General features: G+C 37.5%; 1 long non-coding RNA gene across 1 annotated transcript; it reads right to left on the reverse strand.

Annotated features, from left to right (window-relative positions):
- Nucleotides 1-1888: 1888 nt before the first annotated feature.
- LOC126183491 (uncharacterized) lies at nucleotides 1889-4819 on the reverse strand. Its single transcript, XR_007536760.1, has 3 exons — nucleotides 4560-4819; nucleotides 2979-3059; nucleotides 1889-2851 (listed from the first exon to the last, which is right to left on the reverse strand). It is a non-coding gene; the product is annotated as an uncharacterized LOC126183491 (long non-coding RNA).
- Between the last annotated feature and the right edge of the window lie 511 nt (nucleotides 4820-5330).

A 5330-nucleotide genomic window follows, 5' to 3' on the forward strand; every position in this document is an offset into this window, starting at 1 on the left:
ATTAGTTATGTTACCAAATTATACCTTTACCTTTCACAAATTAAGTACACAGCAAAACATCATTACATCCTTGGTCATTTATATAAAAAAACTGAAATGCCCGACAGGTGTTGAAAGCAAAGTGGAAACCATCATTCATCCTGGGTGCTTTTCATTGGACTTACTGTGTGTGCCCTCCACGAGTCTTGTTGCCGACAGACACCTACATAGCATACTCCTTATAAGTCTATGGCCCTGTACTATCCATTCCCATTCTTCAGCGAGAGCCCATGCGAGTTCTTGGAGTGCCTGTGATGGAACTGGATGACCACAATTATGCCTGTCAACCATGTCATATGCATGATGGGATTTAGGTCACGACTCACATTGACTATTCCATTACATCAATGTCCAGGCTTCACAAGACATCCCTGCTGACACCCGTCACATGGGTTCTGGCATTAGAAGGAATTCAGAGGGACCACCATATGCAGCAGCCACCACATGATCCAACAGGATCCGTGTGATGTACTGCCTGGCAGTATGGTGACCATGGATAATGGTAAGGTCTATATGGCTGTCAACACTGAAGCATCCCCATATCATCACAGAACCTCTGAAATCTCCGATTTTCTGAACAACATTTGGCAGGTACTGCTCACTATGGATCTCTGCAGATGAACACAGCCATTACCTTGCATCAGAGAATATCTGGACTCATCTGTGAATAACACATTTAGCCAGTGACAAAGTTGTTAGTTGACATGGGAACAGCAGAACTGAAGGTGAACTGCAAGATGATGTCATGTCTGTGGGCTAATCAAACAAGACATCTGGGTCATAAGGTTCATTCTGCTATAGTGGCCCTTCTGAGATCATCTTTCAGTGCTCTGGCACTATCTGTGTGATGGTGCAACACAGGTGGGCAGATATCAGTCTTCACATGGGGTTTGGTGACCTTGTCCAACTCACCTTGTGTACTGACCTGTCTCGCTGTAGTGTGTCCCCAACTAATGGAAGAGTCATTGGCATCTGCAGCAACACCACTGAAAGTCCATCCTTTTTGTATCAAACAGACCACCTTTGCAACTTTCGCTGCATTAAGGTGTCACATTGCATGTGCTTGGCTGAAGACAACATCCACAAATTACAACATTCCCATCCACAAATGACAACTGCCATACATGTATGTCACTATAAAACCTAAGACACCAGTACTCACTTCCTTCTAAAAGATCAGCTGACACAATTAACGCAAAACACAGCAAATTTTAAAAGTCTACTACATTGAAAGTGTAGATCTCAAGCCATACAACAAGACACAGGTATCAATTGTATCAAAATAGTCAACATTCTAGACGTTGATATATCTGTTCCCCTAATTCCTTTGAGCAGTGTATATTATTAAATACCTGTGTGTCACAGGGGCTGGAAAATGGATTATTTTAAGTTTAAAACTGTTATGCACTCTAAAATTTTCTCAGACACAAATATTTCTATTGGGCTTCATTGTTTCCTTGCCCATTAGGATGAACCACCACACCTTTCCTGTCACATTCTCATGCTTGTCTACTAATGCTTTCTAATTTTTTGTCCCATGTTATTTATGGCCAATCATCTTGAACATCATAGTCGTTGTCACACTACATTAACTTTTTCAGCATTAACTGTATGAAAAGTAACAATAATTTGCTCCAAAATAAAGTTGCATGAAGTATTTAGCTTTGTCCTTATACATTTAACAATGCAATTTAAAAATATTGGACAGTAAATGTTTATTTGTTCTTTAAGACAATAAGGTAGGTGCTGTGGCAACATTGTACATTGATTTTAGAATGTACTATAAGCTAAATCTCAGTACACCCTTGCTTCCAGTCAAATGGCTGAGAAACACACAAAGTTACTTATAAAGTTCATAAAACTGCAGGTTCAGCTGTTCTCCATAAAGTAGTAATGAGAAGTGGTTGACTATTGTTAGCTTCCAATCTGTTACGCTTAAGAAGAATTAACACTGTAGCTGTTAAGAGGATTCAAACTGGCAAAGACAAATAAGTTTTCTGTGAGAGAAAATTAAGCAGATTATTCAGTCCCTAAAGAACTAGAAAGAACCGGGGAAAGAAACAATAACTGTTGAGTTCTAACCTCATGCAGGTGGCAAAGCTACTGATAAGGCAATAGATATTATCTATGAGATTTTGGGTGGAGAAAAACTGTTGAGTCGGCCATAATTTACCATCTTCACAAAAAAGACAACATATCTAATGTCAACAATTATAATGGAATTTCATTCATCTTAAATAGCATCGAAGACACTCTCACAAGCCCTTCAGACCCTGGCAGAGGAACAACTTTGCTCACAATTGGGAGAATATCAAGGAGAATTTAGGTAAAAACAGTGTTGTGTTCAGTAGGTTTTTGACCTTAAGGGGGGGATGTGACGGAAAACGTAAACATTTATTTATAAAATCATTACATCCATATTTATTAATCTACAAATCTAAAATTCTGCACATGTAAAGCAAAAGAGCTGTGTTTCAACAGAAATATATAGTAAAATATGCAGGATTAATATTTTTCCAGAAATTTGAATTTTCAATTTTTGTATTGTCTTTTTTTATAAAAAGCCATAACTCAAATTCTATTCATGCAATTAAACTGAAATTTTTTTTTGTAGTGCCCTGAGAAGGTTATAAGACCACTGAACTACAATTATTAAATTAATGGTACAAATTGTGACATTAACGGAGTTTTTAATTTTGCACATCCAAAATTAACTTTTTTTTCTACAATCAATCATCTAAAAATCAGAATGCAATAGCAGGATATTGTATTTTTTAGTTCCAGGGAGACAGCAACACATTGCGAAAAGTTCCTGAAAATTTAATAGCATTAGCACATAATTTTTTTGAGAAAAGGTTTCAAATAATGTAAAGAATATAAAACAGAGAAAATGAGGTTCAAAGATTTTCTTCTCATACTTCTACATGTAATAAGCTTACTTAAATTTTAAAATCCTCCATACTGATGCTCTTCATCCTGCAGCTTTCTCTTCTCTCCTCTCCTCTTCGAATCTGCCTGGCCTGTATTTGCATGTAAGACATTGATCTGTTAGCTTTCTTGACCTTGCTCTTGTCAATGGTGTAAAATGCTTTTGTTGTAAACACACCAGAATAGATACCAACTCTCTTCACCACTTCAATTCTGCCATTATTTCCGTTATTGTAGCATAAAACTGCATCAAAGACACCTATTTTGAGTACTTAAAAGTCCACAGAATATCCTTTTTCAGCATCTAATCCAAATTAAATTATTAAGGCTTTCATCTGCATTTTGTGTCTTTCTGTGAAGACACTTCCTCAATAAATCAGGGTTTGTGAGAAACCTGCATGTGGGCTTAATTGCATTCATAACAGGTTCTGGGAATGAGTGTTTATGTGAATACGTCTCATTTCTGTTGTTGAACTTACACAGATTGTGCACTGATGTTTGGTCAGTGGATAGTTTGCGGAAAAAAACTGCCCACACAGCAAGCCCCATTGCCTCTAAATTGTAGGTGTTTCTCCTGACAGCTCTCCCATCAAATAACTGAAGAGAATCAATTTCTTGCAGAGTAAGCCTGTCTTTTCCGCCTAGTGGTTTTCCATCCTCAAGTACTTCACCTTCTCTTTCAGCAACGACGACATCTACCACCAAGCATCTTTTGGATGTGGCCAACACATTCCAACTTTCCCATTGTTGTATTGTACAGATTTTTTATCTGTTACAGCTTTCAAGGAAGAATCGTCCCCATCACCAACGTATTTAGTATACCTACCACCATACTAGTCCTCAGATCTGGAAAAATCCTCAGAACTGCAGCAGCCTCCATGCCCGCACTTGAGCCACTATAATTTTTAGAGCATGCTAGTTCATACTTTTCTTGCCACAGTTTCTCACTTTCTTCATTGTTGGACATTTTCCTTGTTGCACACTGGTGGCAGTATTCAGACATAATTTCTACATAAAAAACTTTACCTGAGTCAATACGAAGAACAGATACAACTCCATACAGAGATGTGTGATCCCTTTTCATCCAAGTACCATCTACAGACACACACACGTCATTAACACTTGTAGGAGATTAACTGTCATCAATTTCTACCCCAGGACCTATTTCTTTTTGGTTTATTTCCACCAATTCTTCCACTGCTTTCTTTATAGAAACTTTGGCAATATTGCATACAGCATCAGACATTTCTTTATTTACTTTTTCAAACCTTGCACAAGGTGGAGGCATGTTCAGAAAACCACACAATAAATTACATCCTTCCTTGCTCTGTCCAAGGCATCTCGGAGCATATGCTAATGTAAAATTGCTTTCATTGGTACCATTGTCAGTTTTTTTGGAGGAGGAAAATGAAAATTCATAGCCACACCAATTACAAATTAATTTAAAATCACAAGTTACTCTCACTCTTATTTCTTCAACAACAATCATGCATTCCGTAACACACAAGCATGAAAACTTTACAGGCTGGCAGAGAAGCTCTAAATCAGTATGTCTGAATCCAATGGAATCCATATCAACATTATTCACGCACCTGTACAATTCTCCTGTCCCAAGTTTCGATGCTGCAGCTGAGAGCTCATATTCATTTCGAGCTGCTTCCTCTTTTTGTTGGTAAACCTATTTCCATGAAACCTCCGTTTGCTAAACAGTTTTTCTACCACCCATTTTGCATCAATCTTGACTCCCACGTAAATGTTTGCGAATTCAATCTTCCGCCTACCAATACTAGTTGGTATTATCTAAACGTAAATAACTCACATCAGTCACATGCAAGAAAGTTTTCAGCCAGAGATACAGATGTCAGCCAAAGATATCGAAAGAAAATAGCCTTCACACTAACAAAAATTCCGCAGAAGCAAGCAGTTTCCCAAATGTCGGAAAAGGTGGGACTGGCCGTCAATGTAGAGTTAATCAGTTCAACAATTTAAAGGCATTTCTCAAGCTATTATCAAGATAAAATTCACACACAACGTAGATTAAACTGCGTAGATCAAGAAAATAATATTTTTGAAAAATCGATTTTTTGGAACAAAATCCATTACATCCCCCTTTAAATCTGAAGTCCATTTTGAATTTTGATGATTTTAAGAAAGCTATGATTATTAATCAGAACACAATATTCCAAAATCTGAAATGAATTTTCTTACACAACAAAACAAGAGCGGGTATCCAGTATCCAACAAATCTCAAAGCAAAACTCCGAAAAGAGATTTCAGGTGGCTTCAAGATTAGGACAGATGTCAGGAAAAGAGACAGGCTTCTCAACTTTACGTTTCAACTGTGCACTGGAGAAAATCATTGG

This window comes from Schistocerca cancellata, chromosome 4 (assembly GCF_023864275.1).
Source record: "Schistocerca cancellata isolate TAMUIC-IGC-003103 chromosome 4, iqSchCanc2.1, whole genome shotgun sequence".
NCBI lineage: Eukaryota > Metazoa > Arthropoda > Insecta > Orthoptera > Acrididae > Schistocerca > Schistocerca cancellata.